The 26,501-nt window shown below is 37.6% G+C and overlaps 1 long non-coding RNA gene across 2 annotated transcripts; it reads right to left on the bottom strand.

Annotated features, from left to right (window-relative positions):
* Positions 1 to 2,547: 2,547 nt before the first annotated feature.
* On the bottom strand, positions 2,548 to 16,724 carry LOC127518290 (uncharacterized). Of its 2 annotated transcripts, none has more exons than XR_007931523.1 (6): positions 16,312 to 16,724; positions 15,504 to 15,597; positions 11,577 to 11,688; positions 10,525 to 10,660; positions 3,565 to 3,706; positions 2,548 to 3,290 (listed from the first exon to the last, which is right to left on the bottom strand). It is a non-coding gene; the product is annotated as an uncharacterized LOC127518290 (long non-coding RNA). The 2 variants fall into 2 exon arrangements; XR_007931522.1 differs by lacking the exon at positions 16,312 to 16,724 and adding an exon at positions 16,001 to 16,263.
* Between the last annotated feature and the right edge of the window lie 9,777 nt (positions 16,725 to 26,501).

The following is a 26,501-nucleotide window of genomic DNA, read 5'->3' as shown; positions in this document are numbered from 1 at the left end:
GGACATTAAGTGGTGCTATTCTTGATCACATCATTTAGCAGATAGCTATAAACAGTAATGGTTCATGAGTCCATGAGTCTTTTTAAATGATTTATTACAAGGGCCAGCTCAAAAGAGTTTGTTTGTGAATTGGACAACACTGGTTGTACTGTAAAAAAGATGTATGTCCAAAAACAAAAATCAATAACCTGAAATTGTGCAACCGGAGCACAAATATGCGTAACAATCACCAGCCCGAGCACTGTCCCCGAGAGAATCTAAGCACTGCCCATTAGAGTTTCTCCTCAGAAAACCTCAGACTAGCTCATGTTTCTCCAGTCTTAACATTTTCTATTCCTAACATCTATTTTGCCTTAAAAAAAGTAGAGTAACTGATATATGGAGGTTCGCCAGCAGAGTTTCCTACCTCTTGCTTCCAGTCTCCAGTCCCCAGCCTGACTAATAATTGAAAGCCTGCATGGTTTCCCTGCGCACTGGGGCTGGGCCGGGCTTTGATTCAGGCAGTGTGGGCACTGCTGCTTCATCGCTCACTGGAGAGAACCTGAAACTGCTCTCTCCCACTCCACCTAGAGAGAACTCCTTTAGCCTCTTCACAGCACTAGTGGAGGAGGGCTGATTTCCCATTGTGCTTCATTAACCTTTACTGGATCTCATCAGCACAGATTCATCGAGATACATGTGAAGCATGTGCTCCAATGCCATCATCGCTTGAGGGAGTAGATGGATCTCTAGATATTGTGGTGACTAAATGCAGAAACATAAACTATTGATTAATAACCACAGATTAGACAGGCATATACTTCCAAAGAAGGCCGGTGTGCCTCAGGTACGGGTACTGGGGCATTTTACTTTTCTCACTACAGTTTGTATAACTGTTTGATTACTGAAATAACACATCAAATGTGATGGTCAGAAACCATCCGCAAGTCATATCGATGTGTGAGTGACACAACATCACCCCAAATTATCTATGGACACAAATCTGAATTATTAAGAAAGGGTGGCAAAGGTGAATAAGAGTATTGATCCAGCATCTTTAGGAGTGCGGACTGACATTCCATTATTCTTGAGGGTGGAAACACAACAAAACATAAAAACATAACTATGTAGGGAGTTGGAATACAAGCCCAGCCCTAAAACCCATCTTATCTTTTTTCAGGCTAAGTGGGCAGACGCAATTCAAGCATTCAAATGTTGTATAAGGATGCAGTCTAATGTGAAGATAATGTGAAGCACATGTACAGCAGTGTGTGTCCGCAGACTTGTGTATAGAAAAGAGAGTGAGTGTGTGTTGGCTTTTTTAATGAGCACATACCCCTGCCCACTGCAACACAAACGATGAGAGGCTGTCAGCCCTAGTGGACTGGGGATGTGGAAATTGAATGGAGTCTTTCAGTTCTGTTGCTCATCTCCCCTGGGGTGAGAGACTTGTTACCATGGTTATGTTGGATTCCTGCAGCTAATGGGTGGGAGTAGCGTAGCTCTGGCAACCTGGCTCCTGTCTAGGGTGGAATAGACACGCTGAGAGCTGGGGGGTGTGGTGGCAGGACTCTAGGACATGGGAGGTCACACACTGACAGGATTGCACAAAGACACACACGAGCACTGTTAGCAGAAAAAGGAAAGACACAATAAAATGTGAAAGATTATGCTTGCAACTTCCTGTCCACATGTTCCTCGATTGGAAAGACTAGTTTAAGAGAAACATCTATTACAAATGTAACAAACAATAATGAAATCCTTCAAGAAAATAAATGGCAACTATACATCATGCATTTCTCATTTTTTCCCTCCTACATCTGACATACAATATAGAAAATAGTGTATGTATTATAATTTCTGATACTTAGCATTACTAGTTTAGAAAAAAAATAAATAAATCGTAAAAATTAAGCCTACAATATATTTTATTGGCTGCTATTGCAAGAATTGGTGTAAAAGTTCTTCTACCACTAGGCCTACTTGCCACTGTTAAAGTCTTAAAATTAAATAAGTTATTTATTAGAATAATAAAGGCACATCATGGACTTTGTTTACAAGCATTCTGAGTTTTAAAAAATGTAAAAACTTATTCTTTAAGACAAGGATGGGGAAAATAAAGTGGCCAAAGCAAAATACTGTACATAGAAATGCAATGTACATAAAATGAATACATTGCCGCCATATTGGAAATCATCATTTCTGCTGGGGAAACACATGCATTGTTCACCCTGTTGTTGGAAAAAATGGGCATCAGAGACTTGACTCAGACCATTAAACGACCATAAGGGGCCGTTCACATATCGTGTCTAAAAACGCATGGAAAGTGCGGCCGCGTGGCTTTCTCCTCCTTTCCAAAGCAATTGCACTCCCGTGGTGTCTGTCATTGCTATGCAACCATGAACTGCGCTCTCCACGACGAGCCCTTGCAAGATATTTGAACGGCCCCTAAAGGTTCCAAAAAGGACCTTTTGGATTCCCAAGAATTTTTTAACCATTTTTTTTAAATAGTGTGAAGTGTGAAGAACGTTTTTATTCATAAAAAGAACCTTTTTCCAAGTCAAGTCATCCTTATTTATATAGAGCTTTATACAATACAGATTGTTTCAAAGAAGCTTTACAGTAATAAACAATCAATGATGCAAACTTCATCAAATATGAGACAAATTCAAAGAAAATACAATATCCAGCTCAATTCAGTAACTGTTATTTGCAATAAACTCACCTAAAAGCAGGGGGGGAAAAAAAAGAATAATATACAGTAATAGCAGTGATGTAATAATTCTCCACTGTTTACGAGAGTGTTGCAATAATGATATCTGTTGCTGAACTCAGACAGCAGACATACACATTCCCTCTGGCTATGAACATTAGCACAGGCTATAGAAGCACCTGAGGAAAACGATGACAGGAAGCTTACTTTTCTTGTCTCCTCTTAAAATCAGTGGCTTCTCTGACAATCAGTCACACAAAAACAACATCTTGTGGCAACAAAGAACAAATTAGCATTTCGAAATCAAAGTGGGTCATTGATAGGCATCACTGCTTCCCAAAATTCCCAATGCTGAGTGTTCCAAATCTGCGCCTCAGTACCCTCCTCTCGAGCGATGCAGATGTCTTGGCTCGAGTTACACTTTAAAGACTGAGTCATGGCTGATGCCTGGCCCCCCAATGGACTCAAAGGAACTTGGCTCGGAGATTTATGAAACCCATCCCATTCCCTGCATGGAGCCGGCAGAGCTTAGAATATATGAGAGACTTTTGTTTTCCCAACTCTGATGAACTTCTAGCTCCTGGTAAATTAAGGTATTCTGAAACAAAATATTGCTTTCAGACTTTTGCCGGCTACCATGAAATTCCTTCCTCTAAAATGAAGCAAAGAGACTAATGAAAACTGAAAGAGTTAGGAGTGAGGAAACCTCAGACAAGGTTCAGGTAAGAAAGAACTTGTATGTTTTACTGATGTGGAGCATACGGTGATATTGATATTGGAATATGTTAGTGGTGTAATTAGCCAGGAAAAACATGAAGCTCTCAGAGCAAGCAGTTACTGTGGAATGTGGGTGGGGATTAAGATCTACTCACCAATCAGGGGTCTTATAATATTATTCCACATCTTGCCCTCTCAAATGTTGCCAGAAGAGTTATGTAATCCAATAAAGACTTCAGACTGTATTATGGCAGTCAAATAACTGAGACTGCCAGCTGTTCTTGTAACTTTTGAAACCTGAAGAGATGACAGTATGAAAGATGTGTTAGATATCACTTGCATGTGTTGTGTCTTTACATTTGCTTATCTAAATACGACCAAACCCTTATTATAACTGTTAGGTCATAAAAACATACACATAATCACATTTTAATGACACATTAAGTTTAGCAGTAGTCATAAAACAAGATACATGTAGTGCTATTTTGTCACAGGTCACACCCTACTGTTAACATGGTTTTTTTTTTTTTTTTTTTTAAATAAACGCTGCCTAGTAAATGCATAATTTATGCACATACATACATTGACTGTGGACAATTCTTTTCCTGAAATTTCTCCATGTTAATTTAAACCAGGTCAGTGTGTGTTTTCTTGCTGATTCTCTCTCCTTTGTCCTCCAGAGCTCAGCAGTTCCATTGCTCACCCAGACTGCCTTGAGACATGGCCACCACATGCTCTCACTGTCCAACTATTTTACTAACCGCAGTGAGACAGCTTTCATTTCAGTGGCTGCAGGGTCTGAAGGATACCCCAGGTCGACTACACCCAAACACTGAGGCAAACTGTTTGGACCACAGCCCTGAGGTCATATTAGTGGCTCAGGGGACAACTTCGTTATTCATATTACACTCCGTAGAGTTTTCTTGCCTGAGTTAAGGCAACACGCTGACCTCACTCCACTTTAATCCAGGGAATAGTGTGATTCATAATCTGTTCCAGCACAGCAATGTTAAGGAACAATCAAGGATTAACACCAAAATTAACACTAAGCATCAAATGTAGCCTACAGCAAGTAAATAAGATATTTACTAGTTCAGTGTTGTTATTGGTAACTAAAACTAAGACTATTTTCAATTAACACTTTTGTTAACTGAAACAAAGCTGGAAAAAAATAAAATATAAATATTAGATGAAAAAACTAAAATGCTGCATTGGCAACAAACTGAAATATCAAACAAGTTGAAGTACTAAAATGACTAAAACTCAAACTGATATATATATAAATATAAATAAAAGAATTAAATGCTAAATAAAAATATTTTTAAAAAAAACTAATTAAAATGACAAAAACACAACTAAAATTTACATGTAAAAAATATAAAAATAAAATCTAAATATAAAATGGAAATAAAAGCTAATTAATATTAATAAATACTCTAACAGTATAGGCTACATAAATAATACTAAAATTACACTGAAAAACTGCAAATTACATGGTTCAAATCCAGTTGTACAAATGATAATCTGACCATTGCTGGAACACATAAAGCTTCTTTGAATTGAATTTCATGTGTTTGATTCACTAAAATGAACAGAGTCATTAAAATTAATAGGCTCATATGAGTCATTCATTTAGGAGTCGTACTACTAGTCACACTGCATATACAGTGCTGCTTGAAAGTTTGTGAACCACTTGCAGAATGTGAATAATTTTAACAAAATAAGAGGGATCATACAAAATGCATGTCATTTTTTATTTAGCGCTGTCCTGAATAAGATATTTTACATAAACAATGTTTACATAAAGTCCACAAGACAAAAAAATAGCTGAATTTATAAATATAACCCCATGCAAAAGTTTATGAACTGTTGATTCTTAATACTGTGTGTGGTTACCTGGATGATCCACGACTGTTTTTATGTTTTGTGATGGTTGTTCATGAGTCCCTTGTTTGTCCTGAGCAGTTAAACTGCCCAATATTCTTCAGAAAAATCCTCCAGGTCCCGAAAATTCTTCAGTTTTCCAGCATCTTTTGCGTATTTGAACTATTTCCAGCAGTGACGGTATGATTTTGAGATCCATCTTTTCACACTGAGGACAACTGAGGGACTCAAACACAGCTATTAAAAAAGGTTCAAACATTCACTGATGGGGAGGGGGGGATTTCAAAAATTCAAAAAGTTTTTTCAAAAAAAACTTTTTGAATTTGAAGAAACATTTAAGTATCTTCTGTTGCTTCCGAAGGGCAGTACCAGTCCCTCAATTGTCCTCAGTGTAAAAAGATGGATCTCAAAATCATACAGTCACTGCTGGAAAGGGTTCAAATATGCAAAAGATGCTGGAAATCTGAAGAATTTTCGGGACATGGAGGATTTTTCTGAAGAATATTGGGCAGTTTAACTGCTCAGGACAAACAAGGGACTCATGAACAACCATCACAAAACAAAAAAACAGTTGTGGATCATCCAGGTAATCACACACAGTATTAAGAATCCAGGGTTCATAAACTTTTGAGTGGGTCGTTTTTATAAATTCAGCTATTTTTTTGTCTTTTGGACCATATGTAAACATTTTTTTATGTAAAATATCTTACTCAGGACAGTACTAAATAAAAAAATAATATGCATAATGTATGATCCCTCTTATTTTGTTACATTTATTCACATTTTCACAGATTCTGCAAGGGGTTCACAAACTTGCAAGCAGCACTGTATTTGATTCACTAAAAAGCTCATAAGAGTCAATTGTTCTGTTTTGTACTACACTTCAATATTCAGTATTCAACAATATTATTGATTTGACTGCACTGACACTCTCGGATGAGAACTGAACTGAGCTGGTCATTGACATCACTGTTTTCTGCAGAACTGCTTTATAGATAAAATTAACTAGTTTAATAATTGATTATCTTTACAAGGGAACTGAATCAACACTGTACTGACTTCAGCTGAACAATGACACTATTTTCTTTTAGGGCTGCTGTACAGCTGATATTAACTATTTGCATAATTGAATAATTTTCCTGTTATCACTGTAAAGCAGCTTTAAAACAATCTATATTGTATAAAGAGCTATACAAATAAAGGTGACTTGACTTGACACTGGTCACACTGTCGGTTTCGCACTATAGATTCAACAGTGGTGTCACAGCTCTGAAAAAGTATTGTAGGAAACTCATTCTTCCTAATGCATTCTCAGTGGCAACATAACTCACTTCATGTGACTTGTTACTGAAAAAAAGCAAAACAAAACATATAATTATTCCATTGTCATTAAACCAAAAGTTTCATGGCCTCTGAGATATATGTTTGGCCGAATTCTCAATTTACTCGTCATTAGGTGTGGTAAAAAGGTAGCCTAATTTTGGAGCCTGGGAACAATAACTTGTGTGATGTCAGTCTTGGACACAGAGGCCATGTCTCAACCCTTTACAGTGACTCTGGGTCTATTAATCCTTTGCGGGAGCGCCAAATTATAGAACAAATGAAAGTAGCCGGCTCTCACCGCAGGGACAGGGATCGCCTATTTTGCTGACTCGTTAGTTGCATTTGACATGCCTGTTTGTGCAAGAGGGAGAGCAGGAGAATATTTATTGGCTTCCAGAAGTGTGAGAGAGCCGGGTACGAGCGGCTCAAGGGTCTTGTTATCGTCCTCTTTGCCTGCGTGTACTTTTTGGGGTTTAATGAACACTCGGGCGGTCCTCGCGCTCCAATCAGACAGGAGTCTCTGCCACTTTCCGCCGCGCTTCGCCAGGCTCGCCTCAGCACCGCTCGCCTCTCCTGTCCTCCAAATCAAATGAGAGGGACATGATGGCGGTGCTGAAAGGCTCAGCCGCTGAATAATTGATGCCTTGACAAGTGTGGAGTCAATTTATCCAGTGGCACACTTTGAGTGAAATTGTGTGCATGATCAGCAGCACCAGGGGGGAATAAGTGTTCTCCTAATTTTATTTATTTAATTTTTAAAGACATTTCTGGAATGCTGCAGCATCCACACCAGACAGCACAAAGATTTGTCGGAAGACCATCGTTTAGTCTTCTCTACTCACGCTGTTAAAATAAAAGCAGCTTCAGAGTAATAGGGGTCCAATTAACTGCATGGAAAAGTTTTAGCAAGCCATCTAGTAGTATTCAAATATAAACTGTTACAGAATATCCACTACAATTTTAATGTAAAATTTCAGTGACCTTTATTTAACTACACACTTCTTTCTTTAGTTATATTATAAATCTGACCTGAAAGCGTGACTTTCTAAATCTGTTTCGAGTAATTTTAGAATTTATTATTCTTAAAGATCTAGACATAAACAGGAGACCTTTGAGGTTTAAGTATGATGTACACAAAGCAGTGAAGAGGACAGCACAATCAAAACAACCTCATGGATTTCCTCTTGGATATTGCGCTAATTAACAATAACAGAAATGCTCCTGAGAATAAAGGATTCAGGCTCAGTTTGTGCAGTCTGACTTATTGCAAACATATTCAGTGTTATGAAAAAGTAACACTAGACCAGTGTTGAGCAAGCTTCTTTTCTCCAAAAAGCAGCAAGCAAAACTACCAATTATACTCACAAATAACAATTAGCTAAGCTAAGCTAAAAGCTATTGTTTAAAGAAAGCAAAAGAGGTTTGCTAGAGTACATTTAAGCTAGCTACTTCAAATTATAAAGGTGCCCTAGAATGAAAAACTGTATTTACCTTGGCATAATTTAATAATTAAAGTTCTGTACATGGTAATCACATACCGAGAGTCTCAAACACCATTGTTTCCTCTTTCTTATGTAAATCTCGTTCGTGCAAAAGACCACTGAAAAACAAGCGAATCCCAACATAACACTGACTGTGATGCAACAGTCGGGATCATTAATATATACGCCCCCGACTTTTGCATATGCCAGCCCATGTTCTAAGCATTAGGCAAGGTAGTATTAATGTCGTGGAGCTGCACAGCCAAATCATCAGACGTTCTGCAGGTATTGTGAAACAAGCAAGCAAGGACAATAGCAAAAATGGCAGATGGATCGATAATAACTGTTCATGATCCATGACATCACGATATATTTAGTGATAATTGTAAACTGTCTTTCTAAATGTTTCGTTAACATGTTGCTAATGTACTGTTAAATGTGGTTAAAGTTACCATAGTTTCTTACTTTACTCACAGAGATCAGAGCCATGTCGTTATTTTCATTTTTAACCCGAAAACGCTTGTAGTCTGTGTAATTCATAAAGCATCATCATTCTTATTGAGCCTCTCCAACAGTGTGTAGCTTTAGCCACGTTAGCCGTGCAGCACACTATCAAACTCATTCAGAATTGAATGTTAGCAAACATCCACAAAATACATGCCATACTTACATGATCTGATATGCTGCATCACAAAGAGTTTGTAAAGATCTATGAGAGTTATATTGTGAACTTCTGTAGTATTTATGCAATGTTTAATGGAGTAGCGAGCATGGGGGCGGGGAGCACGAGCATTTAAAGGTGTACACAAACAAAATCAGAGCATTTTTCCCCCAAATTAGGCAGTTAAATATTAGAATATGGAAGAGCTTTGTACAAAACGTTGTGATACTTCAACACTCATTCAACACAAACTACAGTGATGACATGAACTTTGGACAATAAATCTTGTGGCTTATGTAAGTTTGTGACAGTGGTTGAGTGCTAATGAAACACATTCGGACAGAAAATAAGATATTTATATGAATATTGGGAAGAAGGAGACATTATGAAATAGGACACTGGCTGAACGTCAAAATGGAAGTGTGTTTATGTGAAAGTTTTGGCAGGAGGAAACCAAAGCTTGGGCCAGAATGAGAATAAAACACCAATTTATGTTACTTCTGGGAGTGTCCCAAGTCAAAAGATTTACTGTGGAGTTACTGGATTTCAAATTGGGGGTTCATATTTGTAAATCTAAACATGGCACATTTAATTAATTCCATGCAACTTTTTTGGCGACTATGAAATGTACAGTGGTGTCCACTACATTTCAATTGTTTTTGCAAAAATAGTTCTAAGACTCAAGATATAATAGCTAAATACAGTTTCATGTTAAAAATATCATAGCAACCATTATTTATTATAATACATAACATATTGGTTGTATCATGATATTTAACCCATCCAAGTTAGTGCACACACATTAGGAGCAGTGAGTAATGACACACACCCGGAGCAGTGGCCAGCCATTTTTGCTGCGGTGCCCGGGGATCAATTAGGGGCACCTCAGTCATTTCCTGCCGATATTGAGACTCGAACCTGCAACCTTCGGGTTACAAGTCTGACTTTTTAACCATTAGGCTACGACTGCATATACTGCTCTCATATTATGTTAATGATAATAAAGAATGGATATACTCTTTCAAGTAACAGCTCAAAACCAAATCTGAAAATGATCATTTATCAATGAATGCATGCATATATTTAATCTAAACTAACTACTGTTTGCTGTGTGTACATAGTGTGCTTAAAAAGTTTATGATCCATTCTCCACCTCCTCTTCACCATTCTGAATGAGTGCTGTAAGGAAATGTTGAAGGTGGAGGGTAAAGCCTGGCCAAAGAAAATGATTCATTGAAACACGGTATTCACTTTCAATCTATCCAGTGCCTAACAATGTGAAGGCTGCAATGGAAGTGAGTTTGAATGTGAAGTGTTGCTATTTCTCCTCAGGCGGTGGACTATGGCAGATGCCACGCACCTTCGCCCACTCTCCACCCACACTGGAGCAGCCGTGTACTCGGGGCAGATTCTATGTGCAAGCTGCACTCTGACAGATAAAGAAAATCACATTGACGCAGAGAGGGAGAAATTATGAGCTTCTCCTAGTGACTTAGCTCTGAATATTAGCACTGGGTTAAATAAGTCTGAAAAATCTATTCACAGAGCATGGAACGAACAGTTGTGATAGTTCCAGTCATATCTATCACAGATTTGGTGTTTTTTTGGTTTAGCTGATGTACATTTTCATAGCTATTTTGTGTCACAGCGGATTCTTCGTTAAGCTGACAGCCATTTATAGAGCGTTGCCGTGAAGGGTTATTGAAACATGACGTGGGTGAGGGTGTGAGTCTACAGTCTTGCAGCCGTAAATCTGGTGCACTTACCATGGCTCCATGCCGTTCCACTTGAGCTGTTTCTTTCAGCATTTCGCTGCCATTTCAGTGGATGGAAAGGGACTTAATAACTTATATGTGATGAGACTATGGGTGTGCGCTTGCTTCATAACACTTCACCAACGCCCTGTTCAAGACAAATGCCATTAACATTCCATGGTTAAATGTTACAGTCCATCTAAAACAATTCAGAGCCAAACTGCCATTCCACTGGTCAGACAAAGACCCACACTGAGTCAGTTTTACTATTTTTTGGGGGGGAAAAAAACAAATTACTTAAAGGGATAGTTCACACAAAAATGAAAATTATCCCATAATTTACTCACCCTCAAGCCATCCTAGGTGTATATGACTTTCTTCTTTCAGCCAAACACAATCAGAGTTATATTAAAAAATATCCTGGCTCTTCCAAGCTTTATAATGGGAGTGAATGGTACCATTTTTTTGAAGCCCAAAAAAGCACATCCATCCATCATAAAAGTAATCCATGCGGCTCCAGGTTATTTTTAAACATAATTCCGATTGTGTTTCGGAGAAAGACGAAAGTCATATACATTTAAGATGGCTTGAGGGTGAGTAAATTATGGGCTAATTTTCTTTTTTGGGCGAACTATCCCTTTAAGAGTTGTCCCTTTATATAAAACTAAAGTAAGAGAAAGTATTTTAACATAAAAAATAAAAAAAAAACAGACACTTCAGATAAATAATATTTCAATTGTTTCTCCTTAACAACAACTTTAACAAAAGTTCTCTCTTTTTCTGAGAAAAATACAACCCAGGCTAATTGTGAAAAATGTAAAATTATGAGCTTCAAATTTCTGCTTTTAAATCCTGCAAAAATTGTCTCCATTCACCATTATAAATGCCTCATCATTGATTTTTCTTTTCTTTTAATTTGTATGGAACCCAAAATATTCCTTTAACTGAGAACTCTAAAAAGTGTCCTAAGTTATAAAAGAACAACCTCTGAACAATAAAAGCTTCCTATGGGCAGCTTTGGACCATCTAGATAGTGTCTATGTACTGTATATGGATTGTCATACCTCTCTACTGTCCATTTCCTACTCATGCCTCTCAGCATTAGGCCGTCAGCCAGGTCTCTGAGCCTCAAAGGCAGACAGGTACACTCCTCACCTGCCCATCCGCAGCACTCACCTACAGCCGAACATTAGATAAAGAGACACTCTGCATTATTAATCAGGGAGTGTAGAGAGGGATAGGGTAAGGGGAAAAGAGAGAGAGAGTGAGATAACAAAGTGAGCAGGGCCAGCCGCACTTCTGCCTGAAATGTGACACTACGCCCAGCAGACATGCAGCGCAGGGCCAAAAACACCCGCAGACTTTTCCTTCTCCTTTGTTTTCTAATTCTGTCTGCAACAAAAAAGAGAAAAGGGGAGCAACAATCCCAGCCATTCCACGCAGCCAAAACCACAAGGAGATCAATACAAAACATCTGGGGATGGAGTGGACAGGGCAGCTTTTGTTTGCTGGGACCAAATCCAGTGATATACAGTCCTGCCGGATCTGCCCAACTATGGTTTGGGTTGCCAGGGAGTGAAAAGAAAAGGTGTTCGTTTTACTCACGGTTAAAAGCTGAGAGGAAGAAGAGGGAGAAACAAGGATTCACTTACCAAATCCACGTCTCACAAAGGCAATAGTTTGGCATTTTTATCAGTTTAAGAGATGTATTATTTAAATGGTGTTCAAATACATTGGAATAAGTTCTGCTGTATCACATTTAAATTTGTTTGAGGGGGCTCAAAGGTAACAATCAGAGAGATTTATATTCAGGAGAGAGTCTGAATAACAGACTTGATATTGAATATCAAACTTGCTTAATGGTTAACAGACATTTTTGCACAGGTTCAGTAAGGAATGAAATCAGTAACACCAATAGGGCTCAAGGATGGTGTAAGAAAGTTTCTGACCAGTTGATGAAACAATCACTTGCACTTTTGATTTAGCCTTCACATTGCCTTCAGCGTGTTCATTTTTATGCCTTACAACCTTAAACGTGATTTTTCATTATAAATTCTAGTGTTGTTACAAATTCTGCTGATTTGTCACCAAAATGACTTGTGTCTTGAAAGCATCAGTAAAAATGCGTTGAAAACTACAAACCTATCAGAATGATATGAATTGTGTGCAAAGCAAATACTAGCAAAGTGTTTTTAAAAAAAAAATAGAATTAGCTGTATAATTTCCAGTTTGGTGCATTTTTTAAAGGGTTAGTTCACCCAAAAATTAAAATTCAGTCATTAATTACTCATCCTCATGTCGTTCATCTTCAGAACACAAATGAAGATCTTTTTGATGAAATCTGAGAGATTTCTGTCCCTCCATAGACAGCTACGCAACTACCACTTTGACGCTTCAAAAAGTTCATAAAGAGATTGTAAAACTAATCCATATGAATTGGGGGGTTTAGTCCAAATTTTCTGAAGAGACACAATCGCTTTATATGATGAACAGATTGAATTTAGGCTTTTATACACATATAAATATTCATCAACTCACATCAGATATGGTAAACTGAAATTCAAGCATGTTTGCTTGATAGGTGCGAGAACCAATGAGGTTCATTCTCGTGTGTTACGCAGCACGTTTGAGCTTCCGCATGTCAAGCAGGTTCGGGTTGAGCTTTTGTTTATGTTCGCTGATCAATGTTTATTATATGTGAATAAAAGCCTAAATTCAATCTGTTCATCATATAAAGAAATTGAGTGTCTTCAGACAAATTTGGAACCACTCAATTCATATGGATTTGTTTTGCGATCTCTTTATGAACTTTTGAAGCTTCAAAGTGGTAGTTGCCTAGTTGTCCATGGAGGGACAGAAAGCTTTCAGATTTCATCAAAAATATCTTAATTTGTGTTTCGAAGATGAACGAAACTCTTACAGGTTTGGAACAACATGAGGGTGAGTAATTAATGACAGAATTTTCATTTTTGGGTAAACTAAAGTAAAAAAAAAAAAAAAAAAAAAAAAAAGTAATCAAAAACAACTGTAAAGAAAAATGTAACATTTAAAATAGTCCACTTAAACCCCGCCCCTTTCTTACAGTCAACCATAAGCTCATTAAATCTGCTGTTCAATCAACAACTAATGTATAGAACCAGGTCCCTGCACTACATTTTTTTTTTCCTTTTTCAAATATGAATTTCATCGTACATCACAATATGGAAGAAAAGATCAGCCTCTACTTTCGTTTAATCACAAATTTAACAAAAAACATATACAAAAACATAATATTTCTAGCAATAAAATATTATCATTATTTTTTGATGGGGCCAGCACAATTGTTGGCAGGGCAAGTAAAAATAAAAAAACTACTGACCCTTGCCAGCATAAAAAAATCCTTATTGTTGAGCCCTGACCAATCAAAACTGTCTGAAAGATGGGTGTCTTTTTGCAAGATATTAAAGCTCTTAAAGTTGGGTGTGATGAAAAATGTGTTCAGAGTTGATACCGACCCCTGTTGAGCCCTGTTTTTTTCTTACTCCACCTGGTTGCCTGCAGTCCTATAGCTCACTGATCTCTCCCAGTGGACTGCCAAGGCCCCAGGCACAATCATTACACTTCCAAGATGCATCAGTACCCCTTTGCCAAGGTGATGGCATGATGGCATTTACGACAGAGGACATTAGGCGTTCCACTTCAAGGACAATAGAAAGCGTTGAGGATGTTTTAGCTTGCACTAATGCATGTAGCAATACAGTACCCTCCCAGTCATGCTAACATTAGCATGTAAATGGATCCATTAATTGCTCTAAAAATATTACTTGGGAGCATTTTAAATGAAAGAGCCCTTTATATCAAAGTTTAGGCATGCTTTTAAAATGGCTTTAACATTGGGAAAGATCAGATGTTACATAAAAAGCGATGCACAACCCTTGACGTAGCTCTTCAGAAGAACTTTCCATGTGAATGAATAAATCACAATGAAATAACACATTAGGAAAGAGCAGCATTACTAGACACAATGGACCGTGCTTGAGAGTGCAGTATGACTCAAACTCTTGACCGTGCTCATGTCTACTTCTGCGGTTCCAATGTATGCAAATCTAAAACACACTATGCATCACATTCTCAGAAAGTTCATTAACACAAACCCATTAGGTTCAATGGCAAGACAATCGTTCTCAATATCCCTCTGAAAGTGCTGGACTGCACAGAGCATCAGGCACAAGACAGGCTACATGTGGAAGACTGGAACTCAAAGGTAATGAACCCTTTGACTGCCCCAGTGCTATTTGCAGGGAAACTAATTGGTAGAGAGCAGCAGGGCATTCATTTGAGCATGCTGCTGGGTAAATGTAGTGCAATCGGCTGTGAAAGGTAAATCAATGCCCTACAACGACAAACCCATGCAAGTTCTAACAAGGACCCTATTGATTATAAGAGCCACACCTTCAGTGTTTGCAACAAATGGTCTACCTGGGCTCCAAGTATGAGAGGAAGACAGCGAGAACGGCTTTGACGTGAGATCAAATATAGCTTATAACATTTCCTAATCCTGCCTCCCTCCTTTTGTTGCAGCAGTAAATAATGAAGCCATTTAAAATGAGGGGCAAAAAAAGCATCATTTTAAAAAAAATAATGCATAATATAAACCAAAGTCCTCTTTCAAAAATCAATGTGCAAGTCTTCTAGTGTCATCCATTTATTTTAGCTGTACAACATCAGTATGCTGCTTAAAATTGTAAACTGGTATTTTTTATCGTATTTAATTACCATAATCATAAACACTGGTTTGTATAGAGCAAATAGTTTTACAGTTTATTGCACTTTGTTATTTACCTAAAAAAAAAAAAAAAAAAAAAAGCAGGCTAATGAATCACTAGACTCCCACAGCCACAGATGAGCTTACTTCGCATTGAAAGAAATAATAAAATAAAAAGTTAAATTACAAATAAACAAAAAGTAAAATAACAAAATAGCGTTGAATAACGCTTAACTCGATTGCTTACCAAGTATTGTCGTTATGTAGCTCTGCCCATTGGATGGAGGAAGATGGTGGACTGGACTGGACTGGACTGGATGGAAAAGGTGGTGGACGAAGCTCTTCAGAGAGAAAAATAAATTAGTCATATTCAACCACCATTTAGACTACATATACAGTAGGCAGCAGTTTAGGGTTACTAAACTAATGTTAACAGGCTATGTGTCTTGTGCGGTCCTGGTACCGTCTTGAGAAATATGTACCCTACAAATATTTCAGAAAACAAGTCGTGCATCCTTATTTTCTGTTGACTGTTTGTGTTTACAAAAAGAACTAGCGATACTCGATTCAAGAATGAATAACTGAGTCGGTTCCTTTTAACAAATCTGCCTGAATCAGATCGCGAATCATTCGAAAAGGTCACTTAAGCACGCGGTTGTTTGGAGAGATTCTCAGTCAATAAAACAATAACAGAAAAAAAGTAACTTAACAACACAAGAAGTACTGGATGATGTGGATATTTACCTACAATCAGCTGAGACCAAACAACGTATTATCGTTTGTCATCGACTAACAAGGTATTTACTATTTTAAAAACCTGCGGTTGTCAGTCCTGACTACGGTTGTCAGTCCTGTATTTGAATCCTTAATACGGTTACGTTCACACACAGTACGGTTATTTACGGGTGTGACAGTAAATTTTCAGGACTCACAACCGCATTCTCGGAATTTTCGCGCTGTGTGAACGGAACCGGACTGGACAATTAGTTGTCTGTCACGTCATACAGTGCGAGAGAGCCGGTGTTTTGTGTGTGGTTTCGCTTTCGGTAACTTACAGCTACAGAGATATGAGCTGTGCGTCATGTGTTCGATCCAATCACTGTTTTCCACCGGAGCGGCCCCCGTCAGTTTTGTGTTTCTTTTCCAAATTCAAATACCGTGTCATGCGCGAGACGTCGCAAACTGACACGCGAGTGTAACGGTTAAACACTCCGGCTACCGCGTGTTTACATGCTGCTGTTGGTTAAAGAAGTTTGAATGGATACACTCGCGGTTCAACTGGTCTCTTGTCATGTCAAAAGTGATGAGTCTTTTCAGGACGTCGCCATCTTTAATATTACGTTGGTCACTGTCGTTATGGTTACTAGTAAGATAATACGGGCTGGACACTCGTTGCACGTTCTTACAGACAGTGTTCCAGACGCTACTGTAAGTTGCTGTGTGAACGGGACATTTCGAGACTCACACCTGTAAGTAAATGAGGTTGTCAATCCCAAAACTGACAGTGTGAACGTGGCCTATAGAGGCATATGTTTTAACATAGAATATCAAAACTCTAGCGTTACACGAAATCACATACCGATGACGATGTTTTGGGGCATTTACCTTGAAGTAGGCTACCGAATTCAGTAGCATGGTGTATAACATGTCATCATCCGATGGTATCCAAAGTCCCTACACCTCACCTTCTTTAATAATGTAAGGGTACATACATAAACTACCGGTGTGGAGTAAAGATTTTTTTTAAAGAAGTCTCAGCAAGGCTGCATTTATTTTATCAAAAATACAGTAATGTTGGGAAATATTATTATTATACAAGTTTGGATATTTGGATATAATTTAAAATGTATAAAAGGTATATACTAATATTATATACTATATATCTATTATTACTACTCAAGAAATATTTCGTATTATTATCAATGATAAAAACATTGTTTTTGCTGCTTTATATTTTTGTACCATACACTACCATTCAAAAGTTTGGGTAAGTTAAAAAAAGAAGAAGAAATTAACACTTTATTCAGCAAGAGCACATTAAATTGATCAAAAGTGACAGTAAATTTCAAATAAATGTTTTTTTAACTTCATATTTATCAAACAGTCCTGCAAAAAAGTATCACCGTTTCTACAAACGGGACTCTAAAGATAAAAGAAAATTTAACTTTGCCTTAATAGGAATACATTACATTTAAAAATAGAAAACAGTTTAAATTGTAATATTTTGCAATATTACTGTTGTGGTATTTTACTGTATTTTTGATCAAATAAATGCAGCCTTGGTGAGCATTTAATACTTCTTTCTAAAACATAAAAAACTTATTTATTTAAAATCTTTATTTATGATTATCCATATTCTGTCCATGAATCCCATATCTTGCTTTTTGTATATCTCTGCAGCATTGTCTTTATAGATTTGATTCGTTAGTTCATTAGTACTGAAGTTTCACTGTTGACACTTTTTTTTATTTTTTTTTTTGTGGGTGAGTGTCTTACCTAGCAAGCGTTGCAGGACCACCCAGTGGTGCCCTGGAGGAGTCAGGGTATCTGCGGGGCATTAAAAGTCATTAAATGGATTTTGCGAAAATTAAGGCCTTAAATGGCATTAAAAAGCATTAAATTTTATTCCTACAGGCATTAATTTTTTTTAGATAGTTTTTAAGGAAAATAATACCAGTTTATATTGAATATAGCCTTCATAATTAGTAACTTTGATTTGCTGTCGCAAAATATGTACAATGGTATGATACACATGTGGAACAGTTGTATTGTTTTTTATTGTAAATATGTAAATTATTTAATTTGATTGGTCACAGCCCTTAGAGTCTTATTCTAATTAAATTTATTGATCGAATTTAAGAATTTAAAATGAAAGATGAATCATACATTTTACATGAATCGTACAAGTGAATGAAAAGGCTTAATGTCGAGCTCTGTATGTAGTTTTAATGGGCCGCGTTTCAGTCACCATTTCATATTATCTGACAACAAAAACAGAAAAATATATAGATGAAACAATTTTATTGGGAATTTGGCTGTATTCAAATATATTATGTGAGCAAAAAGGGTAGCACCAGAGAAGCAAACAAATGTAAAAGGCTGACACTTGGCAGAATGCGAATGCAACAACGACATGATGAATATTCTAATTGCGTTATGATGTCATCTATCGACATTTACCGACATATATATATATATATATATATATATATATAGCATTAAAAATGTAAAAACTGGCATTAAAAAGGCATTAAATTAGATTTGATGAAACCGGTAGAAACCCTGTTCTAGGGTTTATTTTCAAGCTCTTGTATCTTTCTCTGTCTCAGTTTGCATTTTGTAAGTGCAATGTATCCTTTGCCATGGAAAAAAAAAACTGAACAAAAGTTGCCCTCCTTTAGCAACAGAGTGAAAATGATTGGTGGTCGAGTTTGAGAATGTATGAATGAGTGCTCGCTCAGCTTCTGCCATCTGCCTCTCAGTTTGTGCTCCACCCGGGGTGTCCCCACGGGAGATGTGTGGTGGGCAAGTTATTCAATTAGAGGTGCATTATTGGGTCGGCCACATCAGTGCTGAGTTGATGATGTGGTGATTACCCTGGTCTGCATTCCTCTGCCCCACCACTGTGTCGTAGACTGCTTCATGCAAGAGAGAATGGATGAGATAGAGGGAGAGTCATTGAAGGAAGAGGGGGAGGGAGAGAGACATAGAGTGAAATGGAGGTCTATCAGAAATGCCTGACTGGTTTCAAATGAACCTCCTAACCACCTCGGTCCCTGGCCACATTCAGCCGCTCAGATTGACGGAGTGGGGCGGCAGCAGTCTGCTACCACTTTATCAGACTGTAATATTCCTGTCTTTTCCTATCCAAAATTCATTAGGTTAAGAGGTACTTCGAATCATTGTTGCTAAAGATTTCTTGACAGTTCTGAGTGTGATATGTCACACCTGAAACATTTTTTTATTTTATTTTTATTTTCTCCTTTGACATTTGTTTCTTTGCACTGTCATTTTGTATCAGCAGTGTCACATCGGAGTAACCCAGGGGAATTTTTTTTTTTTTTTTTTTGCTCAGAGGGGTTCCTCTTTAAGGGCTCAGGAGACTTAATCGAGCTCTCAGTTAGGTTTCTTTCGAGTGTCACCTTTATCAGATGTTTCTGAGAAACTAAAATAGACAAATGTTAAATAAATAAATTAATACAATTAATATGAATACCTCAGCTCAGATAATTTGGTCTTTAAAGGCTTTGATGACAAAAGTTATTTTGAAATCTCTGACAAATATGAGCTAAGTTTGTGACATTGTTGAGATCTTTTTCTCTAGACAGGATATGTGACAGTTGCTTTGTCTCAAGAGAAGCAGGAGATGTAAGCAGAAGACTTTCCTATTTAATCTTATTCAAAAAACAATTGAGATATTAAATGGGTCTTATTTGTAATTTTTTCTTTCTTATGTGTTTGCAGGCTAGAAATGAATAGTGTCATTTGTGTTAAGAATAGTTCAGAAGAACATTAAGACCAATACAAATGCTCGGAGTCTGCTCTTTCATGGCTCAGATGATCTCTGTTTTACTTATTTTAAGTATAACTTCATCTCAGATGTTTTTTTTTTTTTCCTAAAAATTGAATTGCTTAGAATGAGTATAAAGCTGTAAAATGAATGTGTATTGCATAGCTCCGATAGTTTGGACTTTGATAAGTTAATTTTTCATAGATGCAAACTCCTCACCTTTCAGTGACAACTCACCTTTTTGAGATCAAAACAGGTAACCTATGGGATTTGCATAGATCCAATGAGAAAGTTATGGGGGGGGGGGGGGGGGGGGGGGGGGGGGAGTTGGTTCAGTAAGTACTGTACAGTGCTTCCTTTACTCTTTACTTTAAAAACTATGCCTATAAAGGTAATTTATGAATTTAAGGTCGGAGATGTGGGAACGGTGAAGAGAGAGAGGGCAAACAGTTTGCAGTTTAGCGCAGTATTGCCTTCTATTCAGCCAATACCGCCTTAAATAGCGTACATAGCACTTCATCTTTTATAACATGACCCAATGTTGATTTTGGTAAAATGTTGCAACAATATGTTATTTTTTTTATTTTTATTTTTTGTGAAAAATTACAGTTTTGGACATATAAGGTAATAAAAAATACATTTAAAAAAAAAACTTAAAATAACTACAAATGAGTATATAAAGCAAATCGAAATGTAAAATGCAAAGCGAATGTAAAAAAAATCAGTGCGGCGCATGACCCCTGCTTCACGCAATGTTCTCACCTTTTTTTCCCTTACCTGTTTGCATCCCTGATTTTTAAATCTCAGACATTTGATTGTAGACTTGATTGTACTTTTTTGCTATTTTCTCAAGCCTTTTTTTGGAGAAACAATTAAAATAAATAGATCTTATTTGTGATTTAAAAAAAAATATATATATTTCTTATGGTCTTGCAGTGACAGAGACTAGAAATAAATAGTGTCACATTTGTGTTAAGAATGATTCTTTCTGAACCAATCAGAGCTCTGAACAAAGTGTTTCATAGCTTAGAGGTTGTTCTTTCTGCACTCAAGATCTCAACTATATTTATTTAATGTATTTATGTATTAGTTTTGTGTAACTTGTGTAAGATGTTTCTCCCAAAATTACTTTGGAGTAGCTAAAATAGTCACAAATGAGACAATTGTTTACATGCATGAGTATAAAGCTATAACACTGTGAATATCACAGCTCAGATAATTTAGTCTTTGAAGGTTTAATTCATTTTAAGTTAATTTTAAAATATCAGATTTTTTGACTTCAGCCATTTTCTCCTCATTTATACTCATTGCAGACCTAAATCATTTAGACATTAAAGACATCCTATTTGTCATTTTTCTTTCTTATGGGTTTGCAGTATCAGACTTGAGGTTAAAAGTGTCACATTTGTGTTAGGAATGATTCAGGAGAACACCAGAACCAATCAGGCACTGACCACTAGTCTTTTCTGTTCTTAGGGATGAGGATACACTCAGAGTGCCACATGCTCAGGTGACAGCGAGGACATGAAGCTGGACTCTCTCTCTCTGTGCGTGTAAGCGTGTCGAGAAGCTTCAGAGGGTTACGGTGAGCTACTGCCAGGAAAGGCTGGCTCTGGTTCCCACAGCAAGTCCCCAGATGCCCAGAGCGAAGAGGGCAGGGTGCCTCATCTGCTGTGCAGAGAATACAAATAGGTCAGTCAGTGTTGTAGAGGAGGGGCGGCCCTGGTCAGGAAGCCCTGCCAGATGAATTCCTCCATCAGACTTGATGGTGAGAGCCATCTGCTGCAAATGTGGGGGAAGTCAAGCACGAGGTTGGGCGATGTCTCCTGTTAGCCTCTCACACAGGAAAGGGAGGGATCCGGGTGGGTGGTAGTGAGAAGTAAGAGTAAAGGAGTTTGTGAGCAAGGTGCACACTTCAGTCAAATATCTAGAGCTTCACCCAGCACTATAACCGTTAGAAAGACTCTCCATCATGCTAAGATCTCATGCAAATGTGAACTAAATAATAGGCAATTTAGAGTAAATGGTCCCAGGTCTTTCAGAATAGTGTAAATAATTGAGGTACACACAAGCACAACCATGCTGAAAGATAATTAAGCTTAGAAGTGGGCGAAACGGGGTAGAATGATGCCATTGCTTGCAAGTGATCCAGTGTTTTTAGGCTTATGAAGAAAAGTCATATGTAACTTGATGAAACCTTTTGCTTGTGCTTTCTCTTTCATTTTCTTAGTATGAATTTATTGCATTTTTATATGAGCCATGAATTGCCATATTTGATAACAGATAATACAATGGAAATGTGATTGCTCATAGTCTAACATGAGGTCTGCTGGCTTAAGATCAGCGGACAATGCAAAAATTTGGTTTTCCTTTGAGATGTAATGGTTATTGTAGAAGCATCATGACTTGTTATTGATGGTGCCATGATTATTACAGTTATATTCCATCAGAATATAAGACCATCAGAAAGTTAAAGACCCCTTGTGGTGAAAATCTATGTGGTGTTTGCTTTAAGACAAACCATGTGCAAATTAATCAGTTAACACCATTGCTGAGTACTTTCTCCTTAAAATGTCAGTGTACCAAAAACACCGCCCCTAATTCCTACCATCACAAATATGTAACCGATCCAGTCAACGTGCAGGGCAGAGCTTTTCCTTTCATTATTTGGATGCTGATTTTTGGAAGGCAGCTGTGAGACTCTGAGATGGCGAATAGGAACATGGTTTGTGTAACATTAGCAACACATTATTAGCTGTTTGATAACGTCGTCAAGCCAAATGCTATTCATATCAGTTACCGTTATGTGTCGACTTTTATTCAAATTCTGAATGGATTATATATAGCCTAGAAAGCACGCAAAGACCACTCCCTTTACAGTCACTAAAAAGTAATTGAATCTCAATCTCTTATTTACCTTGTGTCTACACTTTGTTAACTCCAACGTTGAGTTGATTCTGGCTAAATTAAACACCTCTGATTGGCCACTGCGTTCAAGAGATCAACAAACATGTCTGTGATTGGCTACAGTGCTCACCGCTGCAAAAACACGTAGTAAAATAGAAACATTTGACGTTCTCCAGAGCACAAACACAGATACGCACTGAAGCGTTTACCAGTTCTGTTCATCAATATGATATTATTACAGTATCAACTGAGGGTGAGCACATCATGTGAGCACAGAGAATAGTAGAGAAGCAAACAAATGTAAAGGGCTGACACTAGGCAGAATGCAAATGCAACGTAATGACGTCATGAATATACTAATCAGAGTATATCTAGCGACATTTAGCAACATTTTGGACAGGCTTAAGCTACTTTCCATTGGAAATAGTTGCCTATACAGTTGGTCCATTGCTTAAGGTTGCATTGATTTATCACCACAACCAAACATTTTCAATCGGTGCTGAGACCACCTACGACAAACGAACCAAACTAATTGAGAAAACACGCCAGGTTCCGAGACAAATGCTCCAAACGAGATAGGTGTGAAAACACCCTAATTAAACACTTTTGGGTCAATGATGTAAAAGAGTGTCCACTAAAATCGTTAAAAAATATAGTTTAAAACACATATGCCAAGTTCTTAGAAATGTGCTCATTGTATTAATGTTGGTTTCATATGGTTTTGAAAAATGGGACTGCGTGACCATAAGAGATTGACCTTAAAGGGTTAGTTCACCCAAAAATGAAAATAATGTAATTTATTGCTCACCCTCATGTCGTTCTACACCCGTAAGACCTTCGTTCATCTTCGGAACACAAATTAAGATATTTTTGATTAAATCCGATGGCTCAGTGAGGCCTCCATAGACAGCAATGCCAATGAAAATCTCAAGATCCATAAAGGTGCTAAAACATGTTTTAAAACAGTTCATGTGAGTTCAGTGGTTCTACCTTAATATTATAAAGCGACAAGAAAAATTTTTGTGCGCCAAAAAAACCCCAAAATAACGACTTTTCAACAATATCTTGTGATGGCCGATTCCAAAACACTGCTTCGGAGCTTTACGATTCTTTTGTTTCGAATCAGTGATTCGGATCTCCTATCAAACGGCTAAATTGCTGAAATCACGTGACTTTGGCGCTCCAAACCATTGATTCGATTCGTAAAGCTTCGAAGCAGTGTTTTGAAATCGGCCATCACGAGATATTGTTGAAAAGTCATTATTTTGTTTTTTTTGGTGCACAAAAAATATTCTCGTCACTTTATAATATTAAGGTAGAACCACTGAACTCACATGAACTGTTTTAAAATGTTTTTAGTACCTTTATGGATCTTGAGATTTTCAGTGGCATTGCTGTCTATAGAGGCCTCACTGAGTCATCGGATTTAAATATCAAAATATCTTAATTTGTGTTCCGAAGATGAACGAAGACATTATTTTCATTTTTGGGTGAACTAACCCTTTAACATTAAAAAAAAAAAAAAAAATACTTTTTAGTAAGAAGTGAAGCGGTTTTCTTAGAATGTTTTTGTCTAAGAAATAATAATAAAACATTAATTAAAGCTACTAAATAAGGTTTTTTTTTCAAGAATTTCATTTATTTTTTCAGTGAGGCTACAGAAATTATGATTTCTGGATAAATTTTGGCTATGCATGGCAAAAATATACAGTACAGTATATTGCTCATCATAGAAGAGGTGTGTTCAAGTCGTATGTATGAACTGCATTTTTTATTATATTTTTTGTACAAAAAAAGTGTCACGTCATTGATCCAAAATTACCTTGTATAAGAGCTTAACTAAACACTTTTGCTAAGAAAGGTCTTACTATAACAATGTCCTCATAAACGAACTGTTCTTGCGTGAGCGTGAAACCTTACGTCCAGTTTTGGACCTCTAGAATGGAAATTCCTGATATGACAAATTGTGTTTAATCAGCGTGTAAAAATAGAAATGTTTTGGTTGTGATGTAATCTAATTGTAATATTCTTTACAGCAATTCACCCCGGTCTTGGCTGCATGCACCTCCTTTGAGTGCTTGATTTACATTGGCAGTAAATCAAATCCCACTCCTGATTAAGTTCAGAAAAATTCATCTAAAAATAAGCAGCTTTGAGTGACTTGCCCTGGTCAGTATCATAAAGTCAAAACAGCCTTCACCAATATGAGACATTCCAGAGTTTTACAGTGATACCGGTTTTCCTGTTTTACACCCGTGCCGAGTTAAAGACACAAAAAGCTGATGAAAATACAGGAAATAGACCCAGTCAGAGTTGAGGGTTTTGCGGCTTGTGGAATTGTAACTCTTGCCAAAATGTAAATATACATGATCTGGATTATAAGGTTTGGCTCATACAGTATGCAAGAAATTTCATAAAAATCTGAATGTGCGCAGAATGCTGTAATCATGCATGCAGAGTATTCAGTCTTTTCTGATTGTAAATACATAGTGTTAGAGTAAACAGCACTCGTGGCTGTTGATTTGAGGTGTTCACTGAAAGATAAAGCTCATTGTCTGCACTTCTCGTTAAAGTTAGAAGTTTTCATACCCGACCAAGGCTGCGGTTTCCTTACGCTAATGCAGAATGCTTATAATTACCCCGAACTCTTCTGATAAATGCATTTCTTGTAATTTCTCTTCCAATTTCCCACTTGCAACATAAATTAATCATATTACAATTGAACGAGCTGTCTGCTTAATATGCTCATTTTTTTCCCTCCATTTCACCGTTGCTTTGCAACACATCCGTCTCTATGATTATTTCAACTGGTGCCAGCAAATGACTGTGACCTCTTTAATTTGGCCTGTGATGAGGGCCCCTCCAATTCTCCACAGTCCCCTTTTAAAGCACAAAAAAGTAGAGAGTGAAAGCAATGTTGTTGCCATGGCTACCTGCTGGCAGCCTCCTCCGTGTACCGAAAGCCCCCACAATGAACAGCACTGGCTGTTCCCAACCCTGAGCCTGGGTGGGAGGGGTGGAGCTGCTTGGAAACAAGGGGAGGTCTCTCTTCTACTAAACCAAGGCTGCTGGCTGGGGAAAGAGCAACAAAAGGTTCAACACAAACCCAATGCTCTCCCTTGTGTCTGTGTGGCTGGGTGATGGGCACACTCTGTGTACAGTATTTGGCCATTCGGATGATGCTAGGAGCTGTTATCGGTCCTCATGACAGGTTGATTAGCACTGCATTTACATTCAACTCTGCTGAAACTCCCTTAACGAATCCTTATGAAAACTGGCCTTAGTTCTCGCATAGCAACTATTGTTGAACTGTGGTATTTGTAAGACCATAGCAACAACAGGTAAAACCATGGAGGAGTCCCTATTGCAATGCTTAGACCCAAAGTAACTATGGTTTCTGCAGTTAGTGTTACTACATAGATACTTCCTAAAATGTAAAACCATCGCAAATGTTTTATAAGAGAAGGAGGAGTATGTTTTATACAACCATATTTGATTAACTCTGTTTCAAAATGTAGTAACTGTCGTGCTGTCTGCTGCTTACAGCACATAGGCAGCTGTCTTCTAACGCAGCATCCTAAGGCCCAGGGTATACTTCGTTTTTTTATGCGTACGCTAGTGTACGCACACAGTCGAACGCACAGCATTGGAAAGTATACTTCATTTGACTCGTACACATACACAGGCGTTCGATGCATGCTCAGTTTTGAGTAATCTCTCGCCACGAGTTACAACCCACGTAAACATCTTTGTATTCTTTCATGCTAGAGTTGTACAAATGAGGGTACTTTCTAACCTCTTCGCAAAATCTCTCATCTATGGAGGCCT

This window comes from Ctenopharyngodon idella, chromosome 9 (genome assembly GCF_019924925.1).
Source record: "Ctenopharyngodon idella isolate HZGC_01 chromosome 9, HZGC01, whole genome shotgun sequence".
NCBI lineage: Eukaryota > Metazoa > Chordata > Actinopteri > Cypriniformes > Xenocyprididae > Ctenopharyngodon > Ctenopharyngodon idella.
The sequence above is the reverse complement of the archived record's forward strand: the minus strand, read 5'-3'. Positions and strand labels throughout refer to the sequence as shown.